General features: G+C 36.0%; 1 long non-coding RNA gene and 1 pseudogene across 3 annotated transcripts in view; one reads left to right on the forward strand and one right to left on the reverse strand.

The window, feature by feature from the left end:
- LOC140594453 (uncharacterized) overlaps nucleotides 1-13,889 on the reverse strand; it is a 640,333-nt gene that overhangs the window by 552,393 nt on the left and 74,051 nt on the right. The gene's annotated exons all lie outside the window — the stretch shown is intronic.
- On the forward strand, nucleotides 712-1,437 carry LOC112925600 (RWD domain-containing protein 4-like; annotated as a pseudogene).

Below are 13,889 nucleotides of genomic sequence, written 5' to 3' on the forward strand. Positions count from 1 at the left end.
TAAAACAAGTCAAAATCAGAGAGGGAGATAAATCATAAGAGACTCTTAACCACAGGAAACAAACTGAGGGTCAATGGAGGGGAGAGGTGGGTGGGGGGATGAGGTAACTAGGTGATGGACATTAAGGAGGGCATGTGATGTCTCTCTCCGATCATGAAAATATAAGCAGAGAACATGTGCTAGGCCATCTCCTAGCCATCCAGCTCGTGTTCAAAGCAGAGGACCTAAAGAACAAAATAAAACAACCAGCACCATTTACAGTTTCATTGAAAGATGAACCAATAGGGGCACCTGTATGCCTCAGTGGTTGATCATCTGCCTTTGGGTCAGATTGTGATCCCGGGGTTGTGGGATGGAGTCTTGTGTCGGGTCCCCATGGGGAGCCCGTATCTCCCTCTGCTTATGTCTCTGCCTCCTCTCATGTCTCTCATGAATATATAAATAAAATCTTTAAAACAAACAAACTAAGATGAACAAATTTTTTAAAAACTTAAGACTTGCATAAAATTCCCAGAACAGAAGAAAAGAAACATAGAAATTGGGAGCCCCGGGTGGCGCGCCGGGCTCTGTCCGCGGTGCGAGGGGTGCGCCTCCCGCAGCCCCGGGGCGCGGAGGGCGCGGAGGAAGGGTCGGGGCCGCCCACGCTGCTCTCGCTGTCCCGCCGTCGCAAACGCCCTCCCGGGGGTGGGGTGGGGTGGGGGTGGGGGGCGTCCCCGCGACCGGCGCGATGGGAGCCAACGGGGACCAGGAGATGGAACTGGAAGCCCTGCGCTCTATTTATGAAGGGGATGAAAGTTTCCGGGAATTGAGTCCCGTTTCATTTCAATATAGGATAGGTGAAAATGGTGATCCCAAAGCCTTCTTAATAGAGATTTCCTGGACAGAAACATATCCCCAAACACTTCCAATTATATCTATGAACGCTTTTTTTAACACCATATCATCGGCTGTAAAGCAGAGCATATGAGCCAAGTTACAGGAAGCGGTGGAGGTCAATCTCGGGACTGCCGTGACCTACACGTTGTTTGAGTAGGCCAAGGACAATAAAGAGCAGTTCATGGAGAATCACCAGCCTGTGAATTCTACGATCCCCATAAGCAGTATCATCTCCGTTGAAACTCCTAATACAGCCCCATCGAGTAAGAAAAAAGACAAAAAAGAACAGCTTTCAAAAGCCCAGAAACGTAAGCTGGCAGATACAACAGATCACAAAGGAGAACTTCCTCGAGGATGGAACTGGGTGGACGTGGTGAAGCATTTAAGCAAAACTGGCTCTAAAGATGATGAATAGTACTTGGAATTGAAGACAAGAGAAGAGCATCCTTTAAAAAGTAAACTGGGTTCAAAATCCTTCATTACTCTTTTCTGGTATTGAGGTGGCTTTTTATAAAACAGAATTTTTTTGTATGTTTCTTATGTAAAAATGTTGTTGTGTTTTTTGTTTTTTTTTTTTTTGTAAAAATGTTTTAAGCTGAAAGTTCATGAAGAGATCTGGTTGTATTAAATTACTTTCACAAACTTGCCTTAATAAAAGGTGAAATGTTACCATTTAGCATTATTTTTTAAGATGGTTGAGCTTTGTAAATGGACAAAATGGGAAATAATAATCAATGTGAGTTTATATGATCTTATCCTAGTGGATGTGATATTTTTTAAAGGAGCAGGAAGCCTTTTTGAAACTCTCATCCCAGTGGAGAATACTGAGTGAACAGTTATTCTGCGGCATGATCCATATTAATAGACTTCTCATCTTAATGAAGTCTTCATCTCTTCTTTCTCTTAATTACTGAAGCATAAATTGCTTCAGAGAAATTTAAATACTAGTATTTGAGCTTTATACATACCATTCTTTATAGTTCCTTTTTATTTTTCAAGAGTGAACTACTTCTTTTTAATAAACAAGTATCTGTTTATACTTTTCTCTTCATTTGGGTCATACTTGGCAATGAGAGTTTCCAGCTGTATGTGGAGTAGGAGAATATAAAAACAAATCTGCCAAATACGTTCGAAAGCATTTGAACAGAAGTGTTGGTTCCCATTGAAAACATTTCTCTTTGCTGCATACACCAAGATGGGAGTCAAAGATGCCTTAATATTTAATTTTTGTATTGTTGGAGACAATGGTTTTAATAAATTCCTGTTTATCTGTTAAAAAAAAAAGAAAGAAACATAGAAATTTAAAAATAGGTAAAGACGACACTTGGGGGGCACCTGGGTGGCATAATCAATTAAGCATCTGCCTTTGGCTCAGGTCATGATCCCAGGGTCTTGGAACTAAGTCCCAAGTTGGGCTCCCTGCTCTGCAGGCGGTCTGTTTCTGCCTCTCCCTCTGCTTGCTGCTATCTCTGCTTGTGCTCTCTGTCAAATAAATAAAATCTTAAAAAAAAAAAAAAGAGAGAGATGGCATTTGGGAAGATTAATTTCAGGATACAAAAGGATTTTTTTAGAGTCAACTTACTTCAAATTTACAAATAAAGAAAACATGTGCTTTATAGAATAGGAAAATTTAAAAAAAACAGAATTAGATAAAATAAGATCTGGCAATGCTAAGGAAAGAAATTAAGAAGAAAATAAAATAATGGTGTTGCTAAACTTTAAACTACAAGCAGCAGAGAATGGACTTTGTATTTCAGAAAACTTAATCAATGACATGGAGAACAGATTTTAGAGAAACACAAGAGCACACAGACCCAAGATGACAGGCAGAAGATAGACATTAGAGATCCAATACACAGATCGGTGTTATACCTAAAGAAAAGGGGGAAAAGATGTGTCACAAGAAAACTGTTCTAAGATGCAGGACATAAATGTATTAAAAGGAAAAAACCCAAATGTTCCAGGAAAAAAGAAGTTAATATAAAATGAAAGACTTCAAGATACATCCTGGTAAAGCTTTTACGTTTCAAAATTGAAAAAAGATGGGAGCCTGGGTAGCTCAGTTAAGCAACCGATTCTTGATTTTGGCTCAGGTCATGATCTCACGGTGGGAATGGATCCTGCTTGAGATTCTCTCTCCCCTCCCTCTGACTCTCCCTCCACCACTTGTGTTCACACATGTACACTCTCTCTAAATACGTAAATACATGAACACTTTAAAATAAACAAAATTGAAAAAGAATTCCACAAACTTCTTTGTAGAGAGAAACTTTCTATAAGGAAAGAGAAGCTGAGTGCAGACTTCTCACAGCTTTAAGCGCTAAAAGATAATGGAATCGTAAAAAAAAAAAAGATAATGGAATCATATTAACTCTAAGAGCATGTGAGTATGCACATTTGCACATGAGCACAACCAAGTGTGCACACACTCATGCTTTTGGAAAATGTGGTTAAGGAAAAGATAAGAAACAACCCTCTTGTTCATTTTTTGGGAGTGATTTCTGAGATTTCTTTCCCACAGCTATATGTAGCTCAGGAAAGCAGCGTTTCTTTTTAGGCATTTGCAGAGAGAAGTCACCTGGCAAAGAGTGAGATCTCCCAAAATTTTCTAATTTCATGCATTTGTGAAATAATAAAGAGGATCAAGAATAGTTCTGCTAATGAAACGAGAGAGTGGAGTGGAGTGGCTAGGCTCACAGACTGCAACCAGACTGCCTGGTCACTTACTAGCTAAGTGACTTTAATCAAATCACTTAACCTTTTTGTGCCTCAGTTTCTTCATCTGAAAAATGGGGGTTAAAAAATAATAATACCAGGATCCCTGGGTGGCGCAGCAGTTTGGCGCCTGCCTTTGGCCCAGGGCGCGATCCTGGAGACCCGGGATCGAATCCCACATCGGGTTCCCGGTGCATGGAGCCTGCTTCTCCCTCTGCCTGTGTCTCTGCCTCTCTCTCTCTCTCTGTGACTATCATAAGTAAATAAAAATTAAAATAATAATAATAATAATAATAATAATAATAATACCTGGTTCATAAGCAACAAAAGGGAAAAACAGTGATTCATTAACTCCAATCCCTCACTGGTCAAGGATGGCCTCCTGGTGTTTACTCAGCCCCACTTCTTAGGTGAATAATGACATGATTTTCACCAGTGTCTCCTGCCATCCTGGAGCAGAAAGTGAAAGGTATGGGGACTTTGGCTTGGGATGAGCTGCTTTCTGATTGCATGTCTTAAGTTCACAAAAGCCTTCTGGGATCTGATCACCATAACAATGGCTAGAGCAAGAGGTGGTAACAAGAGGGTGTGCATTCAATAGAATGCCTTATTCCTTATCTTTGTAATCCCTCTGGAACTGTGTTTACTAGCTTCAATCAGAAGAATATGGCAGTCTGTCAAGAAATTGGACTTGAAGAATATGATAACATCTTACTTCAAAGCCTACAAATGTGCAGAAGGTGTCATTAGAAACAACATGAAGTCATAACTGTCAAAAAGCCTTATTACTTTTTAAGAGGATCTAGACACAGACAATATTTAAATTTGCCTATGGAGAGACTGAGATTTCTATGCTGCTGTAGTGAGGGATAAAATTATTTTGTAATTATATGTCATCCTGAATAACAGGATCATCTAAAGGATTGAAACAATAAAGTATATTCAGGACAATATTCAAAATATCACTGCTCTTCATTAGGCACCTCCTCAAGTTAAATACTACAACATTTAAAAATAAAAATAATACCCTTTAGCAGTGATAGAAACAGTAAGAATTTTTTTCATATATTACTCAATCCAGGTATTAGCTTCTGAATAATAAGCAGTTAAATACACTCTGACCTCAAATGCTCCAGGTGGAATACATTTTCCTGTCTTCAGAAGATTTTCTCTTACAAAGATAAGACCATATTAAAAACATTCAATGCTGTGTAGCCCCACATGCCCCAGTGAAGATGGAAATGATTGTTAAATTAGCCTCCATCTATTTGTTCTGGATTGCCATTCAAAGACTTAAGTTGTTCTCAGGGTGAGAAAAAGCCCTAAAACTTCTTCATGGTTTCCTTATGTACCAATTATTGACACTAGCTGTTTGTAGCCTTCTCAAGTGACTTCTGACCTTAGAACCTAAAGCTAGTCTTCTGAGAAAGCATATGACATATTGATAAGCATTCTTTTTTTTTTCCCTAAGAAAGTCATTTACCATTGTAATTAACAATAAGCCAGATGGAGAGCTCCTTTCACTTTGATCTTTTCTCTAAGAATGAGAAATGCACATTTTTAAACCTAGGTCCTTTGTATTAGCTGAATGCTTGATAATACTAATAATGATAGCTAACATTTGTTGAGCTCTTATCCGATAACCAAGCAATAGTGCTTTCATTAGACACTCATTTTATTTTCACAAGATTATAAAGTAGATATTATTATCCTTATTTTAGAAATGAAGGAACTGAGACAAAGGGTATTTGAATTACTGACCCAATGTCACTCGCGCTGGGTAGAAAATAACACTACTCAAACTCAGTTCTATTTAGTTCCAAAGTCCATACTCTTAATAATCACTATATACCATACTGCTGTAGTTGCCTTGGATTTCACAAAGAATCTGTATGGCTGCTCTTTCTGAGGTTTTTAATCATTAATACAGGTCAGTCAATATTTTAAAAATCTGCCAATGCTTCCCTTTATTTTTAGTTTTCAGTCACATTCATGTATATACTTTCTCTGTTTAAGGTTAGCACAACATTATTACATTTCCATCTGCTGTGTTTCCAGGAAGATAGATGATATCCTGTGTTATAAACTGAAATATTATAATCACTCTGTTACATGTATGTGTTCAACTTTATACTCTTATATAGGCTCCATTCTTCTATTTTTGTGACTTACTTTGTCACACTACTTCAAACAAAAAGCCTTCTCAGAGTCCAATTATATAAACGTACACATCTTCAGAGGAACCCCACCTAAAAACAATGGTCCAGTGACACTTTCCTTTTCATAAAACATTTCTTCTTCCAGCCTACCGAGCTGTCCCATGGCCAAAGTAGTTTTAAAATGACACGTGTTACCATTATCAAATACTAAAATATAAATTACATTTTGGCTTTTCTACTTTCTGACATTTTAATGCTAACTTCCCTTTCTCTGCTATCAGAAAGCTTCACATAATCCCTGAATGTCTGTAACTCTCAGGACTCTTCCAAAATTTACTCTGTACTTCCCATGCTCTGTCCTCTTGATTTCTCTACTATCTTTCTCTCTTCTGACTTATTTTTCTACCCTTCTCATCACTTCTTTAGCTTTTACATAAGAATGAACAGAACAATCTTTTTTTATTTTCAAATATGACACGATTTCAGATTCCCAAGATTTCAGATTTTCTGCTCACTAAAGTACAAAATATTTCCATAAAAATTTTCATCTCACTGTTATTTATGATTTAATCTTTACCTACTTCAAAACAAAATTTGCTCAGGTTCATCTGTCACAATGTACATTTGAGCTGGGTTAGAGGGGCTATGGATACTTTAGGTATTGTGACTTTTATAGTTCAGTTACAAAGTCAAGAAAAAAAGAGTTAAGGGAGATAAAACATTTTTGTTAAAACCTTTAAGTTGAAAAATTAAATCAAATAATAGTATCTGAGTTTCCTCTGGTGTAATCAAAAAAACATACATATTTTTTATTTGTTTATCTACTTAAATATTCCAACTTTCCACAAAATAGTATACACAGCATTTTATTTTTTTAACACCTACCATTGATTTATGTGTAGTTATGATATATCAGAAATTTACATTATAATGGGTTGGTTGAACATCCCCACACCTGCAATGATTTTGTGAAAAAAGCTACATAAGCATAGCAACTTTTTAAAATCTCCTTTTATCTTCTTTATCTTAATGATGGCTTGATTTAATGTGTTTAACTATTACCTCAGTGAAACTGATGTTATGGTAAATCTCATCTCTAGGCCAGATTCTCCACCCTTCCCTGTATCCATGCTCTTCGCCATATGATTCTGTAGTTTATCCCATTCAAAAAACAAAGCATATTGCCCCATCCCTTGACTTTGAGTTTGGCCATATGACTTTGACCAATATTCTGGAAAAGATCATATGCCATTTCTGAACTTAGATCTTAAAAGGCCTCAGATGTTCTCATGTGTTCTCTTGTGTTTCTACCCTTGCTGTAAGAAGAATATGCCTAGAAAACCTGCTGATTCCAAGAGAAGGATGAGAAGTCCCTGGAGCTGATTCACCCAGCCAGCTGCTACCCCAGCCAAGAACATCCAACCCCATCAACCCACAGCACTTGAGCTAAATAAATGCTTTTTTTTGTATGCCATTACTTTTGGTGGTGATTGGCTATGTGCATTTTTATAACAATAGTTAACTAATATAAATATTTTAAGAGTGAAATGTTCTAATATTAGCATTCAATGGATGTATATACATTCATCATAAACCAGTCAAAATCAAGAAGACTTATCCATTACTTAAATGTCCAATTTTAAGCAAAATGAGGATTTAAAATATAGATACAATAGGAACTGCCAATTGCTAAATTCTCCAAAACAATAGAGATAACAAGCAGTCCTTATTATATACAGGATTTTATTTGATTTACCAAAAGAAAACATTTAAAAAATCACATTTTAGCATTATGACTGCATTAAAAAAGTAGACCTGAAAGCTACCTTTTTTTTTTCTAGTTTCTTTTTTTTTTAATTAATTTTTATTGGTGTTCAATTTACCAACATACAGAAAAACACCCAGTGCTCATCCTGTCAAGTGTCCACCTCAGTGCCCGTCACCCATTCCCCTCCAACACCCGCCCTCCTCCCCTTCCACCACCCCTAGTTCGCTTCCCCGAGTTAGGAGTCTTCATGTTCTGTCTCCCTTCCTGATATTTCCCAACATTTCTTTTCCCTTCCTTTATATTCCCTTTCACTATTATTTATATTCCCCAAATGAATGAGAACATACACTGTTTGTCCTTCTCCGATTGACTTACTTCACTCAGCACAATACCCTCCAGTTCCATCCACGTTGAAGCAAATGGTGGGTATTTGTCGTTTCTAATTGCTGAGTAATATTCCATTGTATACATAAACCACATCTTCTTTATCCATTCATCTTTCGATGGACACCGAGGCTCCTTCCACAGTTTGGCTATTGTGGCCATTGCTGATAGAAACATCGGGGTGCAGGTGTCCCGACGTTTCATTGCATCTGAATCTTTGGGGTAAATCCCCAACAGTGCAATTGCTGGGTCGTAGCGCAGGTCTATTTTTAACTCTTTGAGGTACCTCCACACAGTTTTCCAGAGTGGCTGCACCAGTTCACATTCCCACCAACAGTGTAAGAGGGTTCCCTTGTCTCCGCATCCTCTCCAACATTTGTGGTTTCCTGCCTTGTTAATTTTCCCCATTCTCACTGGTGTGAGGTGGTATCTCATTGTGGTTTTGATTTGTATTTCCCTGTTGGCAAGTGATGCGGAGCATTTTCTCATGTGCTTGTTGGCCATGTCCATGTCTTCCTCTGTGAGATTTCTCTTCATGTCTTTTGCCCATTTCATGATTGGATTGTTTGTTTCTTTGGTGTTGAGTTTAATAAGTTCTTTATAGATTTTGGAAACTAGCCCTTTATCTGATACGTCATCTGCAAATATCTTCTCACATTCTGTAGGTTGTCTTTTAGTTTTGTTGACTGTATCCTTTGCTGTGCAAAAGCTTCTTATCTTGATGAAGTCCCAATAGTTCATTTTTGCTTTTGTTTCTTTTGCCTTTGTGGATGTATCTTGCAAGAAGTCACTGTGGCCGAGTTCAAAAAGGGTGTTGCCTGTGTTCTCTTCTATGATTTTGATGGAATCTTGTCTCACATTTAGATCTCTCATCCATTTTGAGTTGATCTTTGTGTATGGTGAAAGAGAGTGGTCCAGTTTCATTCTTCTGCATGTGGATGTCCAATTTTCCCAGCACCATTTATTGAAGAGACTGTCTTTCTTCCAATGGATAGTCTTTCCTCCTTTATCGAATATTAGATGACCGTACATTTCAGGGTCCACTTCTGGGTTCTCTATTCTGTTCCATTGATCTATGTGTCTGTTTTTGTGCCAGTACCACACTGTCTTGATGACCACAGCTTTGTAGTACAACCTGAAATCTGGCATTGTGATGCCCCCAGCTATGGTTTTCTTTTTTAAAATTCCCCTGGCTATTCGGGGTCTTTTCTGATTCCACACAAATCTTAAAATAATTTGTTCTAACTCTCTGAAGAAAGTCCATGGTATTTTGATAGGGATTGCATTAAACGTGTAAATTGCCCTGGGTAACATTGACATTTTCACAATATTAATTCTGCCAATCCATGAGCATGGAATATTTTTCCATCTCTTTGTGTCTTCCTCAATTTCTTTCAGAAGTGTTCTATAGTTTTTAGGGTATAGATCTTTTACCTCTTTGGTTAGGTTTATTCCTAGATATCTTATGCTTTTGGGTGCAATTGTAAATGGGATTGACTCCTTAATTTCTCTTTCTTCAGTCTCATTGTTAGTGTATAGAAATGCCATTGATTTCTGGGCATTGATTTTGTATCCTGCCACGCTACCAAATTGCTGTATGAGTTCTAGCAATCTTGGGGTGGAGGCTTTTGGGTTTTCTATGTAGAGTATCATGTCATCGGCGAAGAGGGAGAGTTTGACTTCTTCTTTGCCAATTTGAATGCCTTTAATGTCTTTTTGTTGTCTGATTGCTGAGGCGAGGACTTCCAGAACTATGTTGAACAGCAGTGGTGAGAGTGGACATCCCTGTCTTGTTCCTGATCTTAGGGGAAAGGCTCCCAGTGCTTCCCCATTGAGAATGATATTTGCTGTGGGCTTTTCGTAAATGGCTTTTAAGATGTCGAGGAAAGTTCCCTCTATCCCAACACTCTGAAGGGTTTTGTTCAGGAATGGATGCTGTATTTTGTCAAATTGAAAGCTACCTTTGAAGGAAATGACAACTTATTTCAAACAGTCATTACATGACTAGCATTATCACTTGTCAATTAATTTTTCTGTGATTTCTTTGATTTTCTTCTGTCACTAAAAGTTTTTTTTTTTTAATTTTAACTCAGTTGGGTCAATCCCAAAATCTAACCAGTATAATAGCATGCTTAATTTTATTTTTGCATTCCACAGTCCATGATAATAGCAAACTAATTTCTGTGGCTGCATTTGATGAAAATATGCTGATGAAACTCATATTTCACATCATTGACTATAATGAGCTATTTTATCAAACTGTCCTTATGACAGTATTATGGAGAAAATGATAAATTCACTAATTTATTCATTTGAGATTCCATTTGAAAAATTTTAAAAGAAAGGAAAAGATCAATGAAGTCAGGTAAATTAGGCTTTCACCAAATGATGTCTCTGGGTCTATATAAAACAATAGCACTAACCATCCCTGCTCTTAATGAAATGCTAACACTAAATAAGGGTCGATTAATTATTACTTTTAATAAAATTCTTCAGAACAAATAAGTAGCTGTGAAATGCCCTATTGTGAACATGTCTTCACAATGTTTACTCATAATCAGTATAATCACTGCCATGGTCTTATATTAAAATTGTTTTGTTTTTTTCACATTGCTGGAATTTTTTATTTTTACTAGATTTTTAATTTAGAAACTATCAGTAAGTAGCTATATCAATTAATAAAAGTTACTAATCATTTTGTGGGACATATCTAAAAACTGAAGTAACTAGAAACTGTAGTAATAGTATCTCTTTCTGAAATGCTGATGTGCCATTTGGCACAGATGGGGTTGATGTTAATGCAAACACAATCATATATACAATATGCAAAAATGTATTTTGTCAATTATTATGTTCTATAGAATGTGTGCTTTCTGAACTCTAGAAACAATATTAACCTAGAGCAGCTCAGGGTCTTCATGGTCTAGATACATCCAACCTTCAAGTGTTATATGACTATGACATTTTGTTTTGGAATCTTTTCTCAACATAAAATGAATTCATTGATTTTTTTTTTCCATTTACAAGCCATAAGCAATGAAAACAATTGTTCTAATAAATTATTTAACTTGATCTCTCTCTTCTTGAGCAGCTTATTCTACCACAAATGACTCTCTTATCTATAAGAAAGCAGGTAAGTATAGTAAGTTTATTTTAAATGACAACTATGTTCTTGATAAAGGTCCACAGAAAAATGCATTGATGCCATAATAGACATGACATTGTTTCCTTCCTAATCATTCCTTCTACTTCTGTTTCCCAGACAGTAACATAAAACTGCTACTGTTCCTTCAATCCAATTAATATTTTCCCAAATCCTACAATGATGATTTCTAAAAGCAGCTGTTAAGATTAGAAGAATATGACATTCTTAATGGAAGTTCACACAGAAACAATGAAACTATAATTTCTGGGGAAAAATAGAATAGCAAATCTTCATTAAATAATGGAAACAGAGTTTGAACTTTAAAATTCAGTGCTGAATGCCAGTAATCTCTGGGGCTGTCATGTGTGGCAAGAGTTCTTTGAAAATAAACTGTTTTAATATATATCTATCTCTGTCATTTCACAGCAATCATCTGTCCTTTAACAATAGAAAGAAGGGGATAGTTGATCTTATCTTTCCTCATTTGGGTACAAATGAATTATCTGCTGTTTATACGATCTTGAAAAACAGTACTACAGTAGTCAATGAATCTAAGCTTCATCATAAAATATCCAATCAGCATCATCATATCTAAAAATTATTGAGTGATTTTTTATGTCAGGCCCCAACAATTTGCTTGTATTGTCTTATGCATTCCTCAACACAACCTTGTCAAGCGTGTAACTAAATTTTCTCTGTTTAACAAAGACACTGAGGTTCTGAGAAATTTAGGAAATTGCCTAAGTCCACACAACTATTTTAAGTAGATGATGGAGCTAGGCTCAGACCATCATAATCTAATATTTTTTAATGTTGAAAATTAAACTTCTGAAGTTTTCATCTGAGCTTCTTTGCTGTAATTCATAAAGAATGATAGATGAGGAATTATTTATTTTCATGGCATAAAGAAATATAGCACATAATTATCCTTCCAAATATCATCAATAAACTACTGAACAAGTGATCAAGTTCTCTATCTGTTGGAAAAAACTAGGGTTGATCAACCTAGTTTTTAGAAAGTTGACAGGTTTCATAAAGTGACTGTAAAGGCTATCTTTTCTACAAGAATATGGTCAACTTCCACATCCTAGACAAACGAAGAATTCCATCAACTCGGTGATTAGATCAACAGTTTTATCTCATGGTCACTATATAGATGGAACACATAAAACATAAAACCATGTATGAAAATATATCCCACCCTCATTTTCAAAACTTAAAATGATGCCTTAAAAAAGACATATACAATATCCCCTTAAACAAATAGAAGATGGATGGATGGGTGGATGGGTGGATGGATGGATGGATGGATGGATAATATTTGGTTTTGATTCACATGAGCTTATTTTCAAAGAGAACCCCAAGGAAGAGGTGCCGTGTGGTTATATGAAATTGTCCAGCGACTTCTCTGTATCTTTCTGACATTCAGACTTTGCTTCTTTCCTGTCTGCTGCTTCACACTTGAACTGACTTCACAAGAACTCACGTCTGATAACTGATGAAACAGCCTGACTACTGGACCCCTGGTTCTGGTAAAACCTACCCCGCTTATTCTCCTGTCACCTACATAAAGGTTGACATTAGGAAGGCTACAAAAAAAGACCCAAAACTCTAATGTGATCCAACCAAAACACATTTGTCATAATCCAGTGTCAGTATGCCTGCCCCCAAGGAAATAATGTGTTCTTTCTTCTTCCTATAGTGAGAATTATGTAGTGAACCATGTTTCTCTTTTGCTTTCACCTCTAGGAAGGTCAAAAACAAATTTACAGCTAAATCATGTGAAACTTTATTGTGTTTTTTTTTCCTTCTGGTATAATTTACTCTATCTTGGCTTTTCCTGCTGTTGATTTTATTTCTATTTAACTAAGTAAGCATTTTTCCAACTGGATTTCCTAGAGCACTAGTTCTTATATTCCTTTTAAAATGTATTTGTGAAATGTTGCATAATAACTACAGCCCCATGCCTTACCCAAAAGTCACCTAGTACTGAATTTTTTAAAAAACCCATTCAAGTTCATTTAGCCAAAATTTTAAACATGGAGCAGTTTTGTCATGATATCTATTAATATTCCAGAATATGTCTTAGGAAAGAAACACTATGCTTCTTCATTATATATATTTCCTGAAAGCCAGTTAGTATCTTTGGGGGAATAAGGAGAGGTCTGAATGAACAAATGAATTAATTAAAAATTAGAATAAAAATTTTCTCCAAAACTGCACAAAATATAATTTTAATTTCCAACTTGTATTCTAAAGCACAGTCTGATATGTAGAAACCTATATTACCACTATGACCAGCCTATTTGAAGAAAGAATTTTGAAGCAGTTTAAAGAGACATAAATTTAAGAGGATCTCTGAAGAAAAGAAAAAGAATCAACTAAAATAAGAGAGAGAAAAGGTTAAATCAAGAAAAATAAAATCATTGAAAGAGAAAATACTACAATGGATCACAAAACTGAGCTCTGAAATGCTTACATCCAAAATAGAAAAAAGAAAAAACAAAGAAAATATGCAAGTGATTTTAAAATGAGTACTCCCTAATAAAATTGTTATATAAGGTTATAAAAAAGTTGGTCATTCTGAATTATAAGAAGGGTTTGTCATACAAATACATGATATTTCAGAGTCAATAATAAGACATCTCTAAGCAATGTCATTTTAAATGTATGTACTTATAAATTTGTTAAGTATGTTTAAGGGATTCTTTTTTGATTTATAGCATTATATTAGCTTCAGGTGTACAATATAATAATTTCTTATTTTTTATATTGTGAAATGATCTCAAGAAGTCCAGATAACATCCACCACCACACAAGATAGGGAGATTTTTAATAAATA

Source organism: Vulpes vulpes, chromosome 11 (genome assembly GCF_048418805.1).
Source record: "Vulpes vulpes isolate BD-2025 chromosome 11, VulVul3, whole genome shotgun sequence".
NCBI lineage: Eukaryota > Metazoa > Chordata > Mammalia > Carnivora > Canidae > Vulpes > Vulpes vulpes.